Here is a 12,424-nt window from a genome sequence, read left to right on the forward strand (position 1 = left end):
GAACCCAACAGCCTGGGCTAGCGTTTTTCTCAGCCGCTTCTGTTGTGATTTGTTTATATTGGTTCCCTCGAGTTCTCTGTCAAGGGCCTCGAAGTTTAGACACTCTCAGATTGTACCTGCAACAGATATAGTGGAGAAAGGAGAAGAAGAAGAAGAGGAGTTAGTAGGTGAGGGACTTTTAAGGTCATCCCCCTTATTGGACCAATTTGGACAGCTTTTTATGTCATCACTAGAGTTGGACGTGTGCAGGGGATCTTTTAAGTCTTCTCCCTGCTTAGACCGTTGAGGGGTGCTTTTAGTGTCGTCACACTTATTGGACGTGCCCCGAGTAAGAGATGAGCCAGGGATGTCCTCTTGATGAGACGAGGAAGCAAGGATGATCGCGCCAGGGATGAAGTCCTGTAAGGTTGGCAACGGAGGAAGAGGCTTGAGAAATTCTTGCTCGACCGGTGGTTGAGGAATCTTGTTCTTCCAACAAGCAGCCCTTGGGACCTGTCTCCTCCTAGTTCCATTTGGACGTGTTTGATCTGTCTTGCTAGGTTTGTGAGCAGCCCTAGCTTTACGAATTGCCTCACACCTTAAGGACTTGAGTCTGCTCTGCCCATGATAGATTTTCCATAGATGGGAAGTCGAGGGCTCGGAGGGATCAAAAGTATGGTCATGGGGGACCTATACTGAGGTGTCTTCTTGGATGGGAGTAGTGCCTTGAGGGTGCTCTTCTATAACAGCGTAAGCAACGTGACCTCTCAGCACTTTCTTCGCAACCACAGCTTCGAATCCATAGCATTCGCTCAGCTTGTGGGCTCATATTTGATGGTACGGGCACCAGTGGTTCTCAGTTCCCTTAGCAAGGTGTCAGGGCTACCTTGTCGGATTTGGTGTGACAAGTCCTTGTTGGAGCATCATACTGAACAGAGACTGAAGGAGATATGATGGCAGCTCATCTGAAGAGCGCAAGCCTTCATCTTCCTCTTGTACTGTCACCGCATGAGAGGCCTCAGCTTCCCCGAATGCTTCCTTGAGTTCTTCGAGCTTTATCTGACCCTTCTAGATCAGAGTCTCGAGAAGGTCTTTAAGTGTGTAGCATTCTTCTGTAGGGTGGCTTACCCTCCGATGATAAGCGCAATATTTTGCATGCGTGTGGAGACCAGCTTGATCATGAAACTTGATCTCAGGCCGCTCAATCATATTCTGCTCCAGCAATAGTTGGAGTAGTGCGGGAACCCATTCTCTTTCGAAAGGATAGACCTTGTTCTGATGCTTGGCCCAATAATCACCTTGATTAAGGTTTGCAGGTGGGGGTATGACTGCTGCTGCTTGTCTGCCTGAGGTGTTGTCTGCATCTTTGTACCTACCCCTTTGGAGAGATCCAAAGTTTGATAGGTAGCCTTCTACGAATCATTAACGATGACAGTCGCACTGATTACCCTTTCTGCTGATTGCACCGGGCGTTGGTTCGAGAATTACTATTATTCCAGTTGTTTCCTGAGCTCAAAGACTGTTGATGTGACCCACCATGGTGGCGTGATAAGCTCTCTATGCAAATTGACTTAGAGATCGGCTCTGACATGGAAGTAGGATTGGCGGCCTCAACATGTAAGGCAATCTCAGATCGCATGTTTCACACACATGTCTGGACTGCTTCTTTCTCTGACATAAGATTGGCGTGGTAAGCAGCCAAATCCCTCCATCTAGCTATGAATTGGTCCACAGAGCTCGTCTGGCTCTTAGGTCAAAGTGAGAAGCTCAATGGTTTGGACCTCTCTCTGAACCTCATAGAAGCACTAGTAGAACAGTTGTTCCATCTCTTCCTAAGTGTGTACTGAATTTGGGGTAAGTCGAGCATACCACTGAAAGGCCGGGCCATCAAGAGTTTCAACGAACTGATGGAGGAGAAGTCTCCCATCAGCCGCTATCATGCCACTTGGAAATGCGTGAGATGCCGGTGCAGGGATGTTGTACCATTGAACAGGGGAAGCTTCCCCTTTTTGTAATCCGAGGGAAATGAAACCTGATCAATGTAGGAGGGGTAGGACTTTTGGTAAAGCGTAGTCCTCTGCATTCCCGAGATCTGTCTGTCCTTCAAGCTGTGGGTTACCATGGCATCGATGTTTGCCTATGAAACCGTTCGAGGGACAGAACTGTCATGCGAGGCCGGCGGGGGAGTCTGCTTTAGAGCTGTGTCTTCCGGAGGATGGGAATAGGACTCATGGTGGAATGAATCAGCTCCATGCAATCTATCTTCTTGATCATGGCACGCACCATGTGTTCGAACCTATCCATGCGTTCTTCTTGGTCATCGTTAAGTTTCCTCACGATCATAACGCTGACTGTTTCTTCAGGGAGGTCAACCTCAGGTGCAGTTGAAGGCTTCCTAGCATGGCAGGTCGTGTGAGGCAGATAAGTTAGCAAGGGCTCAACATGCCCTGACTGAACTCGAGTCTTGTACGTTGACGGTGTCAGGACCGGTTCTCGACGGTCTTGGGACCATGGTTACTGGGTGGTCGGGTCATCTTTACAACGCTGACCACTGTGCAGGATTCTCGAACCTCCTCTTCGAACTCTGTGATTTAAAGAGAGTAGAAGGGGTTCTCATGAAGAGGGTCATCAGAGTTGTCTACCCTGATTACTTGAGTGGCTTCTCTGGTCAAGATTTGCAGAGCCCTGTTGTGCTTGGCCTTGAGGCTTTGGTGGACCTCACGCCAGAACTGTGATCGAGACTGCAACTGGCCAGCTTTTCTTGCGCAAGATAGACTCGTCTCCATCAGATGAAGCAATGGATGCGGACCAGGCACGACCAGGCACTGGGGTCAGCCTGGGCCAGGGAGGACGAAGGACTTGATCTTCCATCAGGTCTTTACCCCGAGCTCTCTTATAGGATCCATAGACATGATCGAGCTGATGGGGCTGGCTCAAGATGGTACTCTTGGGGAAAGTCTTTAAGTACCATGGCTCAAGGAGCTCGCCGAAAGAGAAAGGGCAAACAGGAGAGGGATCAGCTCATGATGGTGTCTCAGTCGAGAGAGAGTGGTAGTTTGGGAAGGCGGTGCGTGTGCACCTCTTGAAGAAGGATCATGGGTGACATGGGAGTCAACTTGGGCTCGAACAGTCGTTCTAGCCTTAAGAGGCCGAGAATCGCGAGCACGTGTCTGTGAGGGAACAGGAGGGTGCCTGTCTCTTACAACGCTAGTGTGTGCCGAGAGGGAGGACGAGGGGGTCGTCTCCCGTATACTCGGGTTGGCGCAGCAACGGCGTCGTCGCAAGTGGTGGGATGCACATGCATGCGTACAGGTTTCGACCCAAGGATGCTTGATCCTGGACGCCTACTCGAGGTAACACAAGGGTTACCCCAATGTGTGGCTCGAGTGGATGACCCACGAGCCTTAGGGTGTATGCGAGAGGTGGAGGCCCCAAGGTCTCCTCCTCGAGGTAACACAAGGGTTACCCCGAGGTGTGGCTCGAGTGGATGACCCACGAGCCTTAGGGTGTATGCGAGAGGTGGAGGCTCCAAGGTCTCCTCCTCGATGTGTTGAGTCTCTGAACATAGAGACTCAAAGTGGTGGAGGAATGTGGGGGGTAGCCTTGCGGTGACCCACAGGAGTAACGACAACTTGTTTGCCTTTTGCAGTTAAGGACTAAGCAGCCTTTCGGCGTACCTCGGCAATACGACAGGCAAGTGACTTGCTGGTAACAAGGTACAAGTTGTGAGTGGGGGTAGATGAACCAACCATGCAGAGTTCTTTGGTGGGGGTTCCACATGGGGAGTTAAGGACCTTTAAGTCCCTTCTCACACCTATCCAGGTCAAGACTTGGGAGCTAGACACTAGGTTTTCACTCAACAGGAAGGTCGAGAACGAAGCTGGAGAAGCTTGTTCTCGAGGGGAACTCGCAAATGCAGGGATCAGAAAGTCCCTGATTTGGATAAACGGGGTTAGAGAACCCTAAAGCCATGTGAATGCAATGTAGAAAAACCAAGGAGAAACTGGCAAAACAAGAATGATCCGACGAAGGGCAGTGTGTCCCAAGTGGAGTCGCTAAGCAGGTTAGATTCCTTGATCTCACCCCTGGGTCGGGATGACCTGGTGGCATGTGTCTCAGGTTTCAAAGAAAACCCGAGACTTGAGACTGCTCTCTCAGGAACCTTGTTAAGAAACAAGGGCAGGTACACCAACTGGTGAGAGATGAATTTTGTGTGAGGTGGGACACACCTCACTTGGATCTGTAACTCACTCGGGCTAACTCGCATGAGCACCCTCTTAGATTACGACGGAAAGCCTCCCAGTCCTACAACTGGTTCGAAATCTCCTCCCTTGACCTGTACGCTCTTGCTTCTGCATTCACACACATGGTTAATTTACAAGACAAGTGGGCCAAGAGACCTCACCTTGTTTTTGGGCAAATGCACACGAGCGTGCGCATTCAAAAGAAGGAAGGGAAGAATAAGAGGATAGAGATTGGGGTGAAGAAGAAAGGAATATAATAGAGGAAAAAGAGAAGAAGAAAAAAAGTTTAACAGGATGGCTAGCTTGACAGAGGGATTAGACCAGTACAGTGATTGATTTTGTGTGATAGCAAGACGGGCACGGTAACTCAGACCGGCACGGCGGCAATACTACTCAATGATAGAACTGTAATAATCCTAAAATTTCAAAAAAAAGAAAAAAAGAAAAAAAAAAGAAACTTTTAATAAGTGATGGTCCATATGAGCATGATGGTCCTTAGGGACCATCACTACTTTCAAAAGCTTTTACCTTCATTTGGTTTAAGCTTTGTTGCATTGCCACATCCTTTAATGGACGTGGTTTTCATGTATTAAAGGCGGACATTTACGCTACACCTCATACATGAGGTGGAGGTGTTTTAAAACATTTAAATAGGGTGAAGGGTAAGGCGTCGCCTTACAGGACTCCACTCTCGCTCTCCCTCTTACAAACACAATGAGCTCCTCGCAAATATTTTAGGTAAGTGACTTCATGATCTTTAAAAATAATCTGTTTTTTTTTTAAATAATTACTTTTGCTTATTATCATGAATTTTAGGCGCGATAAATTTTATGCGCAAGAGACCTCATTATTTTGGAAATAAAAAATAAAAAAATAAAAAATAAAATAAAATAAAATAAACTTTTAGTAAAATTGTGAAATTTTATTTGCTGATAGGAATTTTAAATATTGTAAATCGTTAGAAAAAAAAAAGTGTTCTCCCTTATATCCCTTATATACGTATGAGTTCTAAGGATAACAGGAAAGCACGCTTTGATGTTTCTCTTGGAGTAGTCCTTCTCCGACCATCCCTTTTTAACAGCCTAGTAATGAGGTCTTCCTTCGCTTATATAATTTTTACTTTTGCCATGTAGTCGGCAATTTCAAGGGGCTTGACCATCCGACAGGGGTTAGTTCCTCCAAAGAAAATCAAAAGGCGAGAGCATTAACCGTATAAAGTAAAGCTTAGGGACTCTAAACCTTGAATCTCTTAGACCATTTTGAAGGTCCAGACCTATATATGGTTCCGATGAATCAAATCTGATGAGTAACTGTAAGTGACCTCATTGTCTCGAAAAATAATCTTTTTAATAAAATTGTGATATTTTATCTATGTTAGAAATTTTGAATGCTGTAAATTCTTAGAAATAAATTTATTTTTCTTATCTATTGTTAGAGAATTTTAGATCCTATAATAAACGTGATATTTCTGCTTTTAGTAAAATTGTGAGATTTCTTTCTACTGTTTTTGAATATTTAAACATTGTAAAATTCATGTGCAAATGACTGTCTTATTATTTGAAAACTGATATTTTTGCATTTGATTATAGCATTGTCTGTGAAATGTTTATTTGCGAATTGACATCCCATAAATTGTGATAATTCCTTATTCTTCGATTTCTATAAGAGTTTTTCTATACATACTAGAATGGAAATTATGCTAGAATATCTTTACGAACTGCTGCCTTTCTGAATTTGAGCCCAAAATATTTGACTGGGTATTTTTGAAATGTTATTGTAAGTGACTGTTATTAATGGTTTCAGTGAAATTCATATTAATAATTGCAGTGATATGTTGAGTACATGATTTTGCTGCTTTCGAATGTTTAAAGAGATTTAGAAATACTTTAAGTATGCAAGTGGACTCATCCGATTCGCCGGTGAGGAATAAGTGGACCTATCCGGTACGTCGGTGAGGTATAAGTGGACTTGCAGGGATTAAGTGAACTTATCTGGGAAGCCAATGGGGATTAAGTGGACCCATCAGGACGCTGATGGGGTATATAGGTGACCTACTTGGGACGCTAATAGGGTATTTTGTGAAATCCTTTGAATTTTGCACTGCCGTTAAAATGTTATACGCATTTCAATTATTCGAATTATAATTAATTATGCATTTTTTAAAGTGAAACTGTTGATGCATTTCTGTTAATAGATCTCCTTTTTGAAAATATTGATATCTTTCAATCATGATTATTTTTAGGATTATGATGATCACTTACCGAGTAGCCAAACTCATCAAACTATGGTAAATATTTTTTTCAGGATAACTGCGGTTTAATTTTGAGTGCTCGTCAGGATCAACTTTGGAAGATATTGTAGTTGTGCGTAAACTTTCTTTTGTTACTTTGTAAGAATTCGCCATTGTAAATTTGTCTTTTCAAGAGATGTATATATGTTTAGACCTTATGTTAATATTAGTTATGAACAGAGTTTATATAATAATCCCAAAATTTCAAAAAAAAATAAAATAAAAATAAAAGGGGGTTTTGATTTTGATTCAATGCATAGTAGATATCTAAATTTGGTTTGTTTTGACTGTCCAATCTCAGGAATATCAGTATTGTAAATTCTTAGGGTGTGAAAAGAACCAGCACCAACCAGCTTGGCACGATGACCAGTCTATCGGGGCAACAAGATGGGCATGGTAACTCAGACCAGCACGGCGGCAATATTGCTCGACGACCAGACTACCATGATAATGCTAGACTTAGCACGTCCCTTGGTCAAAGGATGAGAAAAGAAGAAGGAATAATACATGAATAATGGGAGAGAAAAAGGATGAAAACTAAAGAAAGAATGAGAGAGAGGAGATGAGAGATGTAAGAAGAGAGAAGGAGAAGAGAAGAGGGAAGACAAAAAAGAGAAGAAGATAGAGGAAGAAGAAGAGAAGAAGGGAGAAGAGAAGAGAGGAGAAGAAGTGAAGAAGAGAAGAAAGGAGAAGAGAAGAGAGGAGAAAGAAGAGAGAGAAGATATAAGAAAGAATAGAGAGAAGAGAGAAGAAAGAAGAGAGACGAGAGAAGAGAGACAAAAGAAGAGAGAAGATAGAAGAAAGAAGAGAGAGAAATAAGAGTGAGAAGAGAGAAGAAAGAAGAGAGAAGAAAGAAGAGAGAGAAGATGGAAGAAAGAAGAGAGAGAAGCATGGACTGCAACGGAGCTCCGCCGTCCATGACAGAAGAGAGATAAAGGGGAAAGAAACATGGACGGCGATGGGGTTCCGCCATCCATGACAAAGGAGAAAGGAAAGAGATAGAAGCATGGATGGCAATAGGGTTCCGCCGTCCATGACAGAAGAGAGAGAAAGGGGAAAGAAATATGGATGGTGATGGGGTTCCGCCGTCCATGAAAGAGAAGAAAGAAAAGAGAAAAAATGACTAGTGGTGATAGTGTTTCGCCATCCATCACAAAAGAGAGGGAAAGGGGAAAGAAACATGGATAGCGATGGGGTTGCGTTATCCATGTCAGAGAAGAAAGAAAGAAGAAAGAAGCACAGACGACGATGAAGTTCTGCCGTCCATGACAAAAGATAGAGAAGAGGAACAGAAGCATGGACGGCGATGAGGTTTCATCATCCGTGATAGAGGAGAGAGAAGAGGGAGAGAAAGAGAAAACATAAACGATGATAGGTCTTGCCGTCCATGATGGGAGAGGAAGAGAAAGAGAAAACATGGATGGCGATAGGTTCCACAATCTATGACAAGAGAGAGAAAGAGAAAACATGGATGACGATGGGTTCTGCCGTCCATGACAAGAGGAAGAGAATCAGGAAAGAGAAAAGAAAAGACACACACCACAATAGGCATCGTCGTGCACGTCACGAGGGAGGAGGAACTCAGACAGTGGCCTGGCCCACCACTTGGGTTAAAGCCCGGCTCACTGTGCATATTTGAAGGGATAAGAAAAGAAGGAGAATGTCATGCTCAGCGATGGGCATCGCCGTGCATGACTGGGGTGGAGAGAGAAAGGAAAGAATAGAGAGAGAATGAGAGATAGAGAAAGAAGATTAAGAAAGAGAGGAAAGATTAGGAAAAAAGGGGAAGCAAAGAGGAAAGAGAGTAACAAGAGGAAGAAAGGAAAGAAAGAAGATTAGGAAAAAAGAGCAGAGAGAAAAATGGAAAGTGAGACATGCCCGGTGATGCTTGTCACCATTCATGTTGCGAGAGGGAACGGAGAGAAGAAAAAAGAGGAGATGAAAAGAAAGAAGAGAGAAAGAAAGAAGAGGAGAGAGAAGAGAGGAGGAGAGAGAATTACTTTCGCTTAGGGGTACCGTACTTTTCTTCTCTCTTCTCTCTCTCTCCAAGACGTGGCCCTCAATCTCAAAGTTAATTCTGAATTTTATTCATCAAACTGAAAAGTCCATTACAATGGGGTATAGCGTGGTTTATATAGACTTGGGTCCAAAACATGGGTGGATGCCCAAAATCTAACCTAATTGATGATAATTAAAATTTATTTGAATGAAAATAAAATCTAAAAATGGGTGCAAAATGATGATTTTTCCCTTGCCCATGTTTTGGACCCAAAACATGGGAATAGCGTGTGTCATACCCTTTTCAGTCTTTCACCCATAAATTTATCTTGAAACATCTATTTAAGCTGAAACTTGACCCCTAGGGGTATTCGACGGTGTCGGATCTAATGGTGATGGTTCCACAGCCATTTGATGCTATGAAGATGGGGTTCTAGTTATATGGTCGGTTTCAAGGCGTTAGAGGTTGATTCTTCCGAAATTGTTTATTTGTCTGCACTGCCTTAAATATGTCGGATTGTGAAGAAACTTTACAAGTGGCCTTTTGAAGTGTTTAAAAACATTTTCACCCGTTTTGGGACAATTCTGAGACTGTAGGGAATTCCACTATAAGTCAGGGCTTTATTGACCGGTTTCTCTTTTATTCCGCATCAGGGACCTAAGGTGCTAAAAAATGTCTTCAAACAGTGTATGTGTACTCACCTGATGACAAGCTGGGGTCCTCTGACCCACTTGTTTGGACATCGCATGTATGTGTGGCTGCAGGAAGGAAGAAAGGAGGTCAAGGGAGTCGAGTCCGAACCAACTTCAGGCTTGGAAGGCTTTCTTCGTGATCTAAGTGGGCGCCCATGCAAGCAGCCCGAGTGTGTCAGGGACCCATCGTGAGGTAAGTCTCACCTCACGACCTTAATTCCCTCTCACTAGTTGGTACCCTTCCCGCACAATACACGTGTATTCTGTAAGGACCAAGATTTCCAAGCCATGGAAACACATGTGACAGTAGGAGACGGATAGAGAGGAAGTATGCGTGACAGTAAGGGCAAGCTTACCACCGTGCGTGTCAGAGCGTAACGCCACGCATGAAAGTGAAGAGAGAGAAAGAGCAACGTCGCGTGCGGGTAGCACCGTGCATGAAAGTGAAGAGAGATAAAGAGCAGCGTCGCGTGGGGGAAACGCCGCTCATGAAAGAGGGAGAGGCAGCGCCGTGAGTGTAAGAAGAAATTTTAATGTGCGGCAATATGATGGAGCAAATGGACTACCTCAGTGCGTGCAGCACCGTGCGTGTCAAAGGGTACCACCATGCATGAATTAGACTGCCACTTGCCAGATGCATGATGCTACACACCCCACTTGTCCTTGTGCATATGTGGCGCTAGCCACTTGTCCACCTTAGGACTGCTGCACCAGCCAGTAGGGTACTTAAGCCCTCTCTCTCTCACGCCATTCATCTTCCCTCTCTCTCTCTCTGGAGCACACTAAGAGCCTTTTACCTTGAGCTCACTGTTACCCCACTATTAAAGGTTGGATAAGGGGACTGTAAGAAGGAGTTTTGTTGGAAGAAAGCCTTATTGAACCAGGTAAGTGGATCTAATCATCATTGCTTCCATAATTTTGTTGAACTATGAAACTAGAAAGGAATGATAAGAGTGAATTGGAAGGAGGAAGTGACAGTATGTACAATGTTTTCACAGTTTTAATGCCTCATTTCATGATGAACCTTAGGAAAAATGAATCTATTGCTCACAAAAATCTGTAGAAAAGTGTTTATATGTCTAAATCAAGATGGAATAGATTTTGTGACATTGTCCACTGTGAATTGAAAGGAATGAAGCATGTCATGTGCCACTGTGAAATTTTTTGAAACATTAATGTCTTATACCAAGCATTTGAATAGCCAAATGAGGTCCAAATGACCTCAAATTACTGCCATTAGAAAGATGCATGAGTCTACTACAATATTCATGTTCAAACTATGTTAAGATTCCTTATGAGTAAGAAGTTATGCCCTAATATGTGCTGACATGTCACTGTTAATAGACTGCACTGTGTTTCATCATCGTTACTACAATTACCATGGGTTTTTACTAACCAAATGAAGTCCAATTACCCTCAAACCACCATTTTAAAGATCTCTAAGTAAGCTTAAAGTTGCATGTTGAAAGTATTTCGAAATTCCTCCTAGATTGAAAGTTATGCATGAAATTGTGAGCATATGTTACCGTTGCCAGAGTTTTACCAAATTTCAGAACTATCACTTATGTTGTTACATACTTTTGAATAGCCAAATGGAGTCCAAATACTTTCAAATTACCTCTGTTAGGAAGATAAATGTTTTCTCTTGAACTTGGATTTTGAAAACATCCTGAAATGCCTTACAGATTAAAAGTTATAACATTTTGATGGAGGACATATCATTGTCTCAAACACAGCAGATTTCAGAGGCTATGCCTTTATTATTTTGAGATTTTGATTGGTCAAACGGGGTTCAAACTCTTTCAAACCACCCCCATTTGAAATATATGCGTGTCTATTGTAAAATTTGTTTTGGAACTATCTTCGAATTTTAATTTGATTGAAAGTTACATATCGATTTATGGCAGGACGTCACTTTCTAAAATTACAGGAAATGCGATACTGTGATAATGTGGTACTGTGATAATGTGATACTGTGATACTAATACCATGATATTGATACTGTGATACTGGAACTGTCATATCGTGATACTGATACTGATATTGTCATACTGTGACACTAAAACTGTGACACTGTTATATTGACCACTACTCAATGGGACATCCATTGGTGGTGGGTACTATTATACTGCTTTACACTGTGATATTGATATTGTAAGCCATACTGATACTGACCGCTACGTAATGGGTCATCCATTGGTAGTGGTACTATTATACTGTGATTGTGAAACTGATACTAATACTGACCACTACGCAATGGGACACCCATTAGTAGTGGGTACTATGATATTGCTTTATACTGTGATATACTGTGATACTGTCATGTTGGCAATTACTGATTGTGCCCCGACCCCAATGATAGGACTAGGGTAGGTGGTGAAAATGAACAACAGGGTGGGTCGCTCCCCTCAAATCTTTATTGGCACTCTTTATTGATACTATGCATTGCGTCACCCAATGGTAGTGTAACACCCTCTCACTGAAAGGGCTTATGGGAGGGTCGTGTCTTGCAAGGCTTCTGCCTATCAAAACCCCAAAGCGCGCTGAGGATGTGTGTGTATGTGTGAGGGCACTACGAAGTGGGACACCCATTTGTCATTGTCTTCCATCCTGAACGTGAGTAGAGGTTCCAAGCTACAAGATTAGCTTAGCCTGATCAATGGAACTTCTACTTCAGGAGTAGGTTCTTCTAGCTTCTATTGTGTGAAATTGTGAATTGTTGGCCTTACTGTCCTGCTAAGGATGAAATGATTGATGACTTAAGCACTGCATGTTTCTGATAATTGAACTGAATTTATTATTGTATGGTTAAAGTACTGAAGGGCATGAATAATGGAAATTTTTCGTCATACCTATGTGAATGGTGAACACTGTTACTTACTGTTATCGTTTATAGACTGGAATGCAATGGTGTAGATCTATTTACTGGGCTATTAGCTCGTTCTGCTCATTTTCATTCTTGTAGAGTGATAGTTATGGCCCAAGTGAGAGGGCAACTGTCCGAGTGTTGGGGCGCTCGAAGCTTAAAGTTTGAAGAAGGGATTTTTAGAAGCTTGCTATAGTAGGTGTTTGGTGGCTACGCCACTGCACTGTTTGGTTTTTGTTTACCTTGTACCTTGTAGGCCACTAGTGCCTTAAACTACTTGTAAAGGGAGTTTGGAGCATGATAGTTAATGAAAATGACTTTGCTTTTTGAATTAATATATGTTTGATGATGAAT

The sequence above is a fragment of the Amborella trichopoda genome, chromosome 7, assembly GCF_054954075.1.
Source record: "Amborella trichopoda isolate Santa Cruz 75 chromosome 7, AtrichopodaSantaCruz75HAP2 v2.0, whole genome shotgun sequence".
NCBI classification, from domain to species: domain Eukaryota; kingdom Viridiplantae; phylum Streptophyta; class Magnoliopsida; order Amborellales; family Amborellaceae; genus Amborella; species Amborella trichopoda.